The 14,791-nt window shown below is 45.1% G+C and overlaps 1 pseudogene; it reads right to left on the bottom strand.

Moving 5' to 3' along the window:
- Positions 1-329: 329 nt before the first annotated feature.
- On the bottom strand, positions 330-14,012 carry LOC102431654 (annotated as a pseudogene).
- Between the last annotated feature and the right edge of the window lie 779 nt (positions 14,013-14,791).

Below are 14,791 nucleotides of genomic sequence, written 5' to 3'. Positions count from 1 at the left end.
TAAGCTTCCTGGGGGTATTGAATTTGATTATGGATATCAGTATAGGCTCCTTCTCCTACCAGCATTTCATAAGAAATATTAATCTTGGCAGCTCGATTACGAGGAGCTTGTTCCTTAGCCTTTTTATCATATTCTGATTTCCACAAGAGATAATCCCCTCCTGATAAACAAGCCTTAGCAATAGCTCTCCAATAATTAGGTGGGAGAGCCTCTGAGGCCATAGTTTCCAAGATGGTTAAAGTATTAAGGGAAGTAGGCCCATACTGAGCACAGGCTGTTTTTATCTCCTTCAGGGTTTTAAAAGAAAGCCAGTCATAAGTATGCTCACGCTATCCCGTGTTAGGGTTCACCTGTTCCATAATGGGGAAGGCGTGAATGCCCAATTCCTCACCACACTTTCGTGCCTCCTGCAAAGCCATCTGGAGAGGGCAAAGTGGAACTGGTGCTGCACAAAGCAGCGGAGAGCGGCGGGAATGGCCCCTGCGGCTTCTCTTTTTCTTGCCAAGAAGCTTTAATGCTTCTAAAAAGTGTTCTAACACATCCTCCTTATCACTACCCTCTTCAGTTCCAGCAGAAAAATATTCTTCCTCCTCTTTTGCCTGAACAACACCTGTATCATCATCATGATAAAGGGCAGCAGCTTCCTCAAGATCCTCCTCATCTTGAGGATTTAATTTGTCTTTAAAATTTACATTATTCGTTTTTAATATACTGTCTTTTTTAGACCCTCGTTTTGTGCCATCACACTTTTTCTCCTTTTTTTCTGGCTTAAGAGACGGTTGATTATGGTCATGCCTGGGATCTAAACAATCCCGTATCAAATTCCATAAGGAAAATGCATCAACCGGGGTCTTACTTGGCTCAAGGGCTTTATAATGATTGCGCATTATAAAGCATATTGAGCATAGACTTTAACATTTGCCCATAAAGGGCATTTTCCCTAGATTCTAACTGTCCCATGTTTTACTCCCAACTATCAAAAAATTGCTCCTCCCTTACATTAACGAGTGCACTCTTTATCCGGAGGAGTTCCCCACCATCTGTTTCCCAAGTCCTCAGGTCCCTGGTCTCAGGGTGCAAGTTTGTCAGGGCCAGCCTGACAGGTTGAACCGGGCTGAGGTAGGGAGGTGGGAATTGAGAAAAGAAAGAAAGACAGGAGAGCAGGATCAGGAGGACTGCAGCTCAATCGAGGAACTGCAGTAAGTTTATTAACCATGCAATCCCTTTTATACACAAAACACTGAATAGGAGGTCTGTCAAGAGGAATGTATTCTTTGTTCCTCTTAATCTCTAAGGGAGAGATAGAGTGGAAGGACAAATTCTCGGTACAGCAAATCTCAGTAAATAGTTACAGACTTCTTGATAAGCCATGAAAGGCTGTTCTTATTCTACAAAGGTTGCTCTCATTCTACTGATAACCACCATCCAAACAAATCTGGGAAAACTGTGTGAGTAAGGGTCCCAGCCTTGCTAGCCCCTTCAGGTGCAAGGACCATGTCAGCTTACACCCGGTCTCCAACACTATGTCTAGTTTCAAGAATTGCATTTGTAACCCAAAAGGGGATCTGAAGTAAATGTGACCAAATTGAGTGACTGAAAGGAACCTCACAGGAGGCTCTGATCACAAATTCCTACCTGGGCAGTCCTGGTTGGTAGGCAGGCCACAGGCCTATAACTTCTTTACTAAAGGGCTTATCTTTATCTCAAGCAATGTCATCCATTGCTCCTGTGCATCTGCGTTAACACACCTTTGAGGTAAGCATGACCACCCTCAGGAGAGCACCTCCTGGTAACTGTCCTGTTATCCAGTCCCTGCCTTGCTCTCTCCCACCTCCATGTCACATTCCTCACCTTTCCTCATTAACTTCAAATGCACAAATGCATCTGCAAACTGTTATTCTCCACAGCATTCGATGTCTTTTCTCAAACAGTTGTCATTCACTGGGCTCAAATAAAATCTTATAAAACATTCTGTATGTGTTTGGACATTTCTTTCATCAACATATTGTCTTGTCTTCATTTTAAACATTCGTGATACATCCATATTTTCAGATGACATGATACTGTAAACAGAAAACCCCAAAGACTCCATCAAAAAACTACTAGAGGTAAATAAATGAATTCGGCAATGTAGCAGGATACAAAATTAACACCCAGAAACCTATGGCTTTTTATACACCAAATAGAGGCCTGGTGCACAAAATTTTTGCACATGAGGAGGTTGTCCCTCAGCCCAGCCTGCACCCTCTCCAATCTAGCACCCCTTAGGGGATGTCCAACAGCTGGTTTAGGCCCAGTCCCACAGGCCCTAAACTGGCAGTCTGACATCCATCTCACAATATGGGACTGCTGGCTCCTAACCACTCACTTGCCTGCCTGCCTGGTTGCCCCTAACCTCTCCTCTGCTGGCCTAAATGATGGCTGACAGGTCCCCTGATGGACCAATAACCCCCTAGCTGCCCTCCCCTTCCAGCCCAGTAGCCCCCCACTGCCCCTACTGCCGGCCATATTGTGGCAGCCATCTTGTGATGACATGGGGTGTGGCCATCTTGTGGTGGCCATCTTGTGACAACGTGGGAGTGGCCATCTTGTGATGACATGGGGTGGCCATCTTGTGAGGGCACGAGGGCCACATAGACTTTTATTAGTATAGATACTGAACTCCCAGAAAGAGAAATGAAAAAAGAATCCATTTATCATTGCAACAAAAAAATTAGGATACCTAGGAATAAAGTTACCTAAGGAGGTAAGAGACCTGTATTCAGAAAAACTTCAGAACATTAAAAAAAGAGATAGAGGAAGACATAAACAAATGAAAGAACATACCATGTTCATGGATTGCTAGAATCAACATGATTAAAATGTCCATATTACCCAAAGCAATCTACAGATTCAATGCAATCCCCATTAAAATACCAACAGCATATTTCAAAGATATAGAACAAACTCTCCAAAAATTCATCTGGAATAAAAAACAATGAAAAACTGCAGCAATCCTGAGACAGAAGAACAAAGTTAGAGGGATCACAATACCAGATATAAAGCTATACTACCAAGCCACGATTCTCAAATCTGCCTGTTACAGGCACGAGGACAGACATATAGACCAATGGAACAAAACAGAGAACCCAGAAATTGATGCAAGCCATTATGCTCAATTAATATTTGACAAAGGAGACAAGAGCATACAATGGAGTCAGGACAGTCTCTTCAATAAATGGTGCTGAGAAATTTGATCAGATACATGCAATAAATGAAACTAGATCACCAACTTACACCATACACAAAAATAAACTCAAAATGGATAAAGGACAACAGGGCATCATGTGGGTCCAAGTCCCATTTTCCTGATTGGATCTCACACAAATAGAAAAGAGATTGGGCTCCTTCTTGGATGATCTCACCAAATTTACAAAATAATTTAAATATTTAACTCAAGCATATGGTGTGACTTATCAAGGTGTCTATGTCATTCCCATTTCCACAACCACTCGAAGGAAAAGGATTGCATCTGGTCAGCTGCTACAGCTCACACCAACAAATTATTCACTGAAAATCCAGATGAAGTTAAGGGAAATGCAAGGCACAAATGCAATTCCAAAAGCCAATCAGGAGCTTTCCTCAGATATGAAGAGTATGGCCCACGACCTCACTTGTCTTTTAGAGGGAATGTGAAAGGCAGGCTTTAAAGCCCTCAACTATGACAGTCTCAGAAATCACCCCAAATCCAGATGAAAATCCTGCTGCCTTTCTAAACCGCCTCACAGAGGCCTTAGTAAAATATACCAATATAGACCTGCATCCCAGGAGGGAGCCCTCTTGCTCCATACCCATCTCATCAGCCAATCAGCACCAGATATTCGCAAAATACTACAAAAATTAGAACAAGACCCCCAGTCCCCCAGCAAGAACTTGTACAGATTGCTTTTAAAGTTCTTTTAAAAAACAGACAGGAAGAAAAGGGACAGGCAGAAAGGCAAAAGGAAAGAGAGAGAGGGGAAAGGGAGGTGGCCTGTGAGAACGCGAGACTGGAAAGCAATGATGCCCCCTATATGCTGCTGCCTCCACAGTAAGAGCGCCCAAACAGGGTCATGGTGAGAGAGTGAAGGTCTCCACTGAGGTGGGACCCCACCCGGCCCTGCTTCCCCTGCAACAAGGAGGGTCATTGGGCCAATTCCTGCCTCAGCAGAGACCTCCTCCAGCCCTTCACCCTTCTGTCCAGCCGGGCCTCTAACTGAGAGATGGGATGACACAGGCACAAACACCTCCCCCACAGGCGCAAGAAAATTTCCCTCTGGGATTCTCAGTCTCAGGGCTCCTGTACCTAGTGGTGTATATTAGTAGCTGACCGGACTGGGTTCCCACACAGCCCTGGCTCTAACCATCACTTCTGCAGAACCCAGGGTAATCTTAAAGGTGGCAGGTAAGCCCATCTCTTTCATCTTAGATACAGTGGTGACAAACTCAGTCCTGCTGGAATACTCAGGGATCTTCATCCATCCCCCTATCTCTGTTGTAGGGATAGAAGGTAAGTGTACTCACCCGCTTAGCACCCCACCTCTCCCCTGATATCCAGGCAGACTTTCACAGACACCTTCTTAGTTTGGCCCAGCTCTCATTCCCTTGCTAGGATGGGACATTTTAACTAAAACAGGTACATTCCTCCTCATCCCAGGGCCCAAAAAGCACTCCCACATAATCCCAACTGGTCCTGCTCCTTGCCATAGGGGATGTACTCTCCAACCCTACCACCTCTTCCCTCCCACAATGCCTGACCCAAGTAAACCCCTGCATTTGAGATTCCTACCTCTCATCCTTCTGTAGCAGTGGTTCTCAACCTTCTGGCCCTTTAAATACGGTTCCTCATGTTGTGACCCAACCATAAAATTATTTTCGTTGCTACTTCATAACTGTAATGTTGCTACTGTTATGAATCATAATGTAAATATCTGATATGCAGGATGGTCTTAGGCGACCCCTGTGAAGGGTCATTCAACTGCCAAAGGGGTTGAGAACTGCTGTTCTACAGCCTCTCATCATCCCAGGGTACAGGTAACACTCAAAATTCCAGAGCAATTTCCCAAAAAAGCTCAATGCCCACTAACACCTCAGGCTCTGCTTGTCCTCAAACCTATTATTGACAGACTTCTCTCTTCCAACCTGTTCAGGGAGGCAGCCTCTCCAGCCAGCACTCCCACACTCACTGTAAAGAAACCTAATAGCTCCTATACCTTAGTTCAGGACCTTAGGGCAATCAATGAAGCCACCCTGCCCATCACCTCGGGAGTACCCAACCCTTACTCTATACTCTTTCAAATACCACCCAACACCACCCACCGCATAGTGATAGATCTGAAGGACACTTTCTTCACCATCCTTCTTAGTCCTAACTCACAGGATCTGTTTGGATTCACCTGGACTGATTCCATGACTCGGATAACTAGACAACTAACCTGGACAGTTCTCCCCCAGGGTTGTTGAGATAGTCCCCACCTCTTTGGCCAAGCACTAGCCTCTGATTTGCAACAGCTAAATATATCCCCTAGCACTCACCTACAATATGTAGATGATCTCGTATCTTGGTGGAATATGTACTTTATCAAAGGTCATTGACTTTCACTAAGGCCTGGTGTCAACATACTTTTGGGCATGGAGGGATTCAATCTCCAATGATTTTGTAGAGTAGATGCCTGCTTTCCTTTCTGATGAAAAGGAATTGTATGTGGACAACCACTATGTCTATAGAAAATAGGAAGCATGATTATAAGTAAGCAAATTGTGATGATGATGATGATAATGATGATGATGATGATGATGATTACAATGAGGATGATGGACTGAGACAGGAGGCCTGGCTTAATGGAATGATGGCTCCTCATACACACACACCATCACCATGACTTCTCCAGTGAGGGGTGTTCACCCTTCCCTCTAAGTGTTGACCGATTTCACAAATGGGACCCCAATTAATTATGCAGCTTGGATGATCCACGGTGAGACCAGATCAGTAATGACCCCAAAGGTGTCCATGTGCAGATCCCCTGGACCTAGGAAGGTGTTACCTTCTAGAAGAGAGACACTAAGAATGTGAATGTAGGAAACAGGGACCCTTTTCCCATCACTGTGCAGTGACACGCTCCTTATTTCTCTTGATCCCTACCTTCAGAATGCTTAATGTTTCTACTTCGCACAAACTCCTGTTCCTAATTATTCAGGCATTTTTTACAATGATATAAACTGTCTCTGTCATGCCCTGCCCTTCCTTGTGGGCCTTCACTGGAGGATACTTTAAACCCACATGTCCAGTAACTCTCTGTCAATGAATATCAGTCATATCTCTGTCATGTGACTCAAAACAAGCTTCCTCTCCTCACCCAGTTCCACAGTCACGTCTAGACTTATGGGTAGTTTCCAAGCAGCAGCTCTGGAATCAGAACCTGCTCCAGTCCCTGTGGCTACTGTAGCTAATCACATGGACAGTTGAGGCTCAGCATTTTCTGGGTAGTTCTTTATAAAAATCACCCAAAACAAGTCCCACTGCAAAAATAGTGATGAATTGAACTTTAATAAAAGTAAAATCATTTGTCCAACCAAATATTCCATCAAGGAAATTAAATGACAGGCTTAGCGAGAGACTATCTCTCCAAATCAAGTGCCCAATGGAGAATGAGTGTTTTACACATTAAGGATGTTGTATGTTATGGGGGAGAACCCAGCACCCTCTGACCACAGTGAGCATCCCCGGGCACAGGGCAGAGGGAGGCTGGGAGTGAGGAATTCCTTACAGGGTTGAAGTTCCCTTTCCTGTGAGAAAAACTATGCTAGGAATTCTCTAATTCCCCTCACTCTGAACCCCAACATCACTGATAACAATAGACTGAGAAATCAGGTCACTTAACACAGTTCCATATCATTTCAAGATATGAAAGATTCTCAACGGTACACATGCATAATCGCTGTTTTAATTTCTGATCTCTTCTTCAGGTTAAAACATGATTATTTTGGATGTTATTAGTTTGGAGTCTTTGCAATAAGCCATAAGCTTGCATAAGGGAATTTTTTGCACAGTGTGTTATAAAACATAAAAAGTTCAAACATCAAGAATCAAGGGAATCCCTTTGTCTTGTGGTTGGGAAGCAGTTACTCATATCAAAGTAACCTCATAAATGAATACATTGTGACAGAAAAAAATGGGTGTGCTTTTCAAATGGTTTACAACAAGGTGAACATAATTAGCATATAAAATGACAATGATAAATATTTATAATTGTAGATATATGTAAGTGTTGGATTTCAGAAGCTAAACAAACAGTAATCCCTATGAAATTTGTTTGAAAGATGAATGGGAATTTACCAATGTAACCTACTCATCTAGTCCAACATTTCTTCTTCTGCTCAGGAGAGGTTGTCTTTGACCTAATTCCAATGAGTCTCATGACCCAGGTGGACCCACTCCATGACTTACCTGGTGAGTGAGGTCAAGGAAAGAGATGTCCTAACAGGGGACCCAAAATGACCAGAGAATGCAGACCTCAGTCCGTCTACTTATAAGGGAAATACTGCCCCACATGCAAATTTCTCTTCAAGCTCCAGGGTAAATCCTCTCCTGGGCTATGCAGGCTCACAGCTCTCTCCTCACACAGGACTGAGGTCTCTGGGAAGGCAGGGCTGTGGTCCAGAAGAAGATGAGACTGCTGGGTCTTCTCCTGTGTCTGGTGACAGCCCCCCAAGGTGAGGGTCTCAGGGTACAGGCAGGGGTCAGGGGATGGGGGTGATTGCACATCACTGACAGGACTGATTCTCCTTGTCCCCAGGTGTCCTGTCCCAGGTGCAGCTGCAGGTGTCGGGCCCAGTACTGGTGAAACCCTCGCAGACCCTCTCCCTCACCTGTGCAGTCTCTGGATTCTCCATCACAACCAGTGGTTATGACTGGACCTGGATACACCAAGCCCCAGGGAAGGGGATGGAGTGGATGGGGCAAATAAATCATAATGGAAACACTTACTACAGCCCCTCCCTCAAGAGCCAAACCTCCATCTCCAGGGACATGTCCAAGAACCAGTTCTCCCTGCAGCTGAGCTCCGTGACCATAGAGGACAAGGCTGTATAATTTCTGTGCCAGACACAGTGAGGGGAAGTCAGTGTGAGCCCAGACACAAAATGCCCTGAGAAAGACAGCAGGGCTGGGCTGCAGGTGGCGCTCTGAACACCAGGGGGCACTCAGGACCCACAGCACAGAGAACAGCCTTAAGAGCTGGGGCTTGGGAGCAGGAAGGGAAGGGCCTTCCTGTCAGGCACAAGATTTCCTCTCAAGCTCTCAGTTGCCTCCAGGAATGATTCTTCCTTCTCAGATTCTCACCGCAGACAACAATGAAGGAGGGACATTGTCTGTTTGCAGGTGACATGTTGGCAATAATGAGGACTCTCCTTCACCAAGTCTCTGTATTTTCTATTTCTCTTTCTCTGCAAGGAGACCATCCTCATTGCTCTCCATTTCCTGGGTTTGGGAAACCTTCCCACCAAGTGATCCCAGTGCACCCCAGGCCCCTGTATGCTGAGTTCAGGCCCCCAGTCCCCATGTTTCCCTCTGACAGGCCCACCTGGGCCAAGGCGAGGAGGATCCTCCCCCAGGACCTCCCACCACAGCTCTCCATTCTCCCTACCTCATGCTTCCCTCCTGGTCGTCAGTCACTCAGGTGGATGTGCAAACTGATCCCAATGTCTGGTTTCAATGATTAAAAAACATTTAGTCTGATTTGCTTTGTTTCCCTCTGAAGGGAACCCATGTGGTTACAGAAATGTCCCAGCAGGTGGCCAGGGTAACCCTCATGTCAGCACTCTTAGCTCCCTCGTCCCCACCTTAACCATGTCTGCAAAGTCCTGTCGTATAAGGACACCCACAGGCCCCAGCGATGAGGACCTAGATATTCCTGATGTCAGGGTCCAGCCATCACAGTTCCCTGAGAGTCAGGGCCTCCAAGGCCCCTCAGGAACCTGGGGACGGGTTTCCTTCCTGGGAACTGAGAGTTGTGTGTGTGAGAGTGTGAGTGAGCATGTGTCTGTGTGTGTGAATGTGTGTGTGTGTGTGTGTGCGCAAATGTTAATTTGCACATGTTGTGACTGTGTGCAGGCTGTGTTCACATGTGTGTTTCAATCTTGTCCTGAGTCTCCCACAGCTCACAGAACAAGGGCCTTCCCAAATGTAAAGATAACCAGGCTCCAGGGAAAGCCCAGCCCAATAGCCTCAGGGCATTTATCTTGGTGAGACGGTAGGAAAGGAGAGGAATTTTGCTTCCAGGGGCTTGTGTGATTTCAATCTTCCAATGACATCTAAAGAAAAAACCATGGTTTCTTATCAGATTTCTGGTGCATGGTATGTGAAGAGGCAAAAATAAGGCATCAGTTGTCAGCAGTCAAACAAAACATATGAATAGATACAGAATAAAGTATTTACATTGAAAATTGTCACATGAGTTACAATTCTTAACAGATTAGGTGTAGAAGAGATGGGCCTCAATATAATAAAGGCCACATTTGAGAAGCCAACAAGTGACATCATGCTACACAGAGAAAATTTCAAAGCTTCTCTTCTTACTTCAGGACCAAGACAAGGGCTCCCCTCTGACTACTTCTATTTATCAAAAATAGTAGTCCCTGTCAGAACAATTAGACAAGAAAAAGAAATTTAAAATGTCTACATCAGAGAGAAACAAGTTAAAATGTTTCTCCTTTTCTGTATGCAGATAACATAATCTTGCACATAGAAAACCATAAAAACTGTATGAGAAGCAAATAGAACTGGAATTCAGGAAAGAGAAACACACAAATGGCTTGTGCTCCTGCACCTTCTCATCAGAGTGTCTTCATGACTATATGGGGCTCTTTCAGAGGGAAGTGAGGAAAGAAAACTGGAACTGGCTGAACATCAACAAGATGACAACCTAATGAGACAAGAGCCCCCAAAGTGTGTGTCCTTGGTCTCGGTTAACCCCCCATCATGTTCCCAGGTAGATTTCCCCCACAATGTGGCACTGAGTCAGGTGCAGGTTTCAGTTGACCAGCACCATGTGGGGACCTGGTGACAGCAGTACCAAGGGTCACATGTGTAAGGGTTTGGCTTGTGACTCAGGCTGTGCAAGAATTCACCACTACATGGAGAGGTACAGAGAGGACTTTTATTTTACTTTCCAAAAAGAGAAAGATCTCATGTATCTCTCACTAGTCAATATAGGGCAGGCAAAACACCTGGCTTCCACTTTACAAGAGTAATGGCTGCTATTGCTCGGTGACAAGGAATTGAGAAGGATTTGGGACTGAAGTTGGGCAGATACCAGGGGGATTTTCTTATAAAGTTAGAGTGTGTCGCTTTCCAGCAGACTGTCTGGCAGATGTCCCAGGGAGGTGTCTCATCAGTATATTCACCAAGCCTGTAACATGCTTACAGCCCAAGGTATGAGGGTTTACAAGGAGACTTGTTTGAAGGGGAGTAGTGAGGGGAACTTTCTACTAACCTGAGACTCCTTGGTGGGAATGAACCCTGAGTTCTGAAAACAGCAGAGAGGGATGCAAGAATGTAGCCTTGAGAGTAGCTCCTCTTGTACCTCAGTTTGAACAGAGGGGATGTTTGAATCAGAAGAGCTAAGAATTTTGGGTTTTAATGATCAGGAGATTTTCATAAATTATGGTGGCCACTGGGATGAAACAGAAAGGCCCTTTCCCTGTCCTTACAATCAGTTTTCAAATCACAACATTTTCATGACCTAAACTTAATTATTTCTAAACTAGAAGCCTGGTGCATGAAAATTCGGGCACACGGGGGTCCCTCAGAACGGCCTGCACCCTTTCACAACCTGGGACCCCTTGGTTAGGGTCCCTAGGCCTGGCCTGAGACCAGGACCTATTGGGGCTTTCCTTCCACCTGCTTCAGGCAGCTGGCCCCACCCCCGCCACTGCCACTGCTTGCCCTCTGTGCTGTGCTGCTCCCCCCTTCCCTGCCACCAGTGGCCTCCCTCTGCAGGCAACAGGCTGGGGTGTGATGGCTTGGCTGGTCTGGACCTCCCTCTGCTGGGCAATCACTGTCCAGCTGAACACCTGCCACAGAGTTGCTGCTGGTGCCCTGGGCCTCCCTCTTTCTTTGCTTGGTGGTGAGGCCAGCCTGGCAAGGGGTTGTGGTGGTTCTGGTCTCTGCTTCTTCCATTCGTTACGCTTATGGTGGCTGGCCTTTTATTATATAAGATCATTACTGATATCTTCATGAAACACACCAGGTTATTACTGAGATTCTTCTATATCCCAAAGTAGGAAACTGTATCTACAACAAAGTCTAGAGAATAAACACCACAAAGGAGGCTGTGCAGCCGCTACACGTCCAGCACCAAACTCCCCTGAAGGAATAGGACCCAGGAGCTCTGTCTGTGTCTCTATAGTTCATGCTTCTGGTTCCCAGGGACCCGCACAGATGCTCCTCTCTCCCCAACACTTGGTCCACTGCTCTAGACTGACACTCTTGTCTTAGTTTATCCTCTGATCACCTTGTAGGGGAAATAGTGTCAGGTGGAACTTCCTGTGTCCTGAACATGAACCTCCTGCACTTTTCTTTCTCGGGTTGTTAGGGTTGGTTCACCTTGGTGTGTTCATTATTGGTGACTGTCAAAGGCATCTCAGTTATATTTTGACCTCTATTTTATTATATTAATTGTTCAAATTTTTATTTTGATTCACAGTATGAGAACTGGACTTTTAAAACAACTGAATTTTATGGAAAATGAAGAGCAAATAAATTAGACCCATGTTAAAGTAAAAGATCAGCTAAATGTCTAAACTTAAGGATATGAGATCCATAGATACCTTTGATTCCACAGTCATTTTAAGAAGTCGAAGTCCTGCCCTGACTGGTTTGGCTCAGTGGATAGAGCGTCAGCCTGCGGACCAAAGGGTCTTGGGTTCAATTCCAGTCAAGGGCATGCACCTTGGTTGCGGGCATATCCCCAGTGGGGGGTGTGCAGGAGGCAGCTGATGTTCCTCTCTCATGGATGTTTCTAACTCTCTAGTCTATCCCTCTCCTTTCTTTGCTGTAAAAAATCAATAAAATATATATTTTTTAAAAAGAAATCAAAGTCCTGCCCTAACCAGTTAGGCTCAGCAGATAGAGCATCAGCCTGCGGACTGAAAGGTCCCAGGTTCCAATCTGGTCAAGGGCATATACCTTGGTTGCAGGCACATCCCCAGGAGAGGGTGTGCAGTAGGCAGCTGATTGATGCTTCTCTCTCATCGATGTTTCTAACTCTCTATCCCTCTCCCTTCCTCTCTGTAAAAAATCAATAAAATATATTCTAAAAAGAATAGGAATAGGAACACTCTTTAAATAATTTAAAAAGAAGAAGTTGAAGTCCTTTGAACAATGTTGCTATGAACTGGTCCAGAGCATAACAACATATAGGAAAGCTTAACAAGGGGGGTGATCAGTACACGTTTCCTTGGTGCTGCTTTGATGATGTCATCCACATGCAGAATCATGTCTGCTGCTTCAGTTGCACTCAGAATAACCCGCCACTTCACTTGGACACTGTCTGTGATGCCCAGCATTGCCATCACCAATAGCACCTTCCTTCATATCCAGTCCAGCAGTTGTATTGCCTTCACTATGGGCAGCTCAGAACTGTGCCACTAGGTCTGCAGTGTCAGAGCCTGTGTTGTCAGCTCAAACAGTAGGCAACATCCTCAGTGCTTAAGCCTAAAAATCCATTGCAGCAGCTTCATTCCCTGATGTTTATTGGCAGCTGGGCCATCAGCAGCTCAGAACAGCCTTCTCCATAAACTGTTCTAGAAGCCTTCACAGTCTGTGCAAGAACACAAAGAGCATCACGCAAAGATCTTTCTGCTTCATCTAAAATGTGCTGAATGGCTCCACGAAGAACAATAGTGTAAGCCTCACCAAGGGCTACCCCAGAAACATGAATGAGGTGGCTTCTCCAATCATAACTTCCTCAATGAGCTTGCAACTTCCAAGCTTCACTAGTTCTGAGTGGTCAAAGGAAGATGCAATTTTACCACCTGTGACAAGAGCCAGGTGTTCTACATGTTCATACCCCAGAATCACCAAAAATCAGCTCAGGATAATTAGAAATGTATTGCCTGTTAATAAAGCAATTTACCCCATGCTTAAGAATACCTTCAACTTTCTTCTTCATTTTTTTCCTTTTGCACTTGTTTTATTTTAGCAATCTTTGCTGTAAAATCAAACCTTACACGAGAACCAAATATCTTTATTTTGTCTGTATTCATACCAGTACTTGCAATAAGAATTTTAGCATTTTCAAATCCTTTTGGTTGATTAACTGCAATTTTTTTTATCCAAGAGAAAGCCTTTATCTAAATAGGAATCCACCAGACTTCCTCCTAGCTTCTTGATGACATGAATTGCCTCCAGATTACCAGAGCCCTTCAATCAGAGAACAGCTTCTAGAGCTAACTTTGTAGATTGATCTTTGTGATGAGTAATAAGTTTTAAGGATAATGTTGTTCCTGCAATGTTCATTACATCTTGGCAGGATTTATCTTCATCAGAACCATGATCAACTGCTGAATGGAACAGAGCCTATCTGGCTGCCTTTGTGGCTTCTCTCCAACCAGCAATGATGGTCTGAAGATGAGTCTTTTTTGAAATTAAGTATTCTGCTTTCCTTAATCATTCTGCTGCTAAAACAGGAAAAGAGGTAGTGCCATCTCCAACTTCATCATCTTGAACCCTTGACATATCAACTAACACTTTAGCTGCTGAATTACCAACACCGATGCTTTTAGGATAGTTGCAGGATCATTGGTCACCATAAGAGAGGCATTCCCTCCACTGCTTCCTAGGATTGTGTCCATGCCTTTGGGTCCAAAGTTCCTCTTTACCAAGTCTCCCATAGCAATGGACCAATAAAGGAAGACAGATGAACTGTCTCTGCTCTCTGTTTATCAGCACGAGCCTGGAAGATGTTGACAGGCACCAGGGAAAAGGAAGCCATGGTACCAAAGAGGTGGCCACTCATGCTTCTCCCTCTCAGCTCTCAGCCAGGATCCAAGGGGAGAGAAGACGGATATGACACAACAGGCTCTACGTAGGAAGCAGGGCCTCAGCAGCTCACAGCAGAAGGGTTGACCTCTATTTTCTTATGTGACCACGTCTGATTTTTCCCACAGGGTCTACCACTATCACTCCAATGAGATCAGTGTCCCTCCACAGTTGCTAATTTCCACAGCGTCACAGCTCATTTTCCCAGTAGATTCACTCCTTCCTTCCTGGGAATGAGATCACCTGAATAACCCACACACACCCACATAAGCTCAGGCATACATGGTGTATTTCCTTCTCTGTGCTCAATAGTGTGTTCCAGTCTCCATCCAGGCACACTTTCCCCCTCTAGCCAGGTCGTACCCGGCATATCTGTAAACACCAAGGGACCAGGGACCCTGATGAGAGCGGCCTCACCTGCTCTGGATGTCAGGTGCTCTCCCCGCTGCGGCCCTGGGCCAGGTCAGCCCCCATGTCCAGGTTCTCACCAAAGGCCCAGCGTGTTCTCCTTGAGCAGCTCTTGGGGGCTTTTCAAGGAGCTGCATCCAGGAGTTAGAGTTTATGACTTAATCATCCAACAAGATTATTGACCACCCAGGTTGTAAGACTTTGCACTCAAGAATTCATTCATGAAAAAATGGAGGAAATAACCTTTCAAAGGCTAAAAGGAATGGATGAAAATCACTCCCTGCAGAGGTGGGCCAACTTCCTCCTGTACCAGAGCAAGGAGAG

Source organism: Myotis lucifugus, unplaced genomic scaffold (genome assembly GCF_000147115.1).
Source record: "Myotis lucifugus unplaced genomic scaffold, Myoluc2.0 scaffold_801, whole genome shotgun sequence".
Lineage (NCBI taxonomy): Eukaryota > Metazoa > Chordata > Mammalia > Chiroptera > Vespertilionidae > Myotis > Myotis lucifugus.
This window is presented reverse-complemented; position numbering and strand designations above follow the sequence as displayed.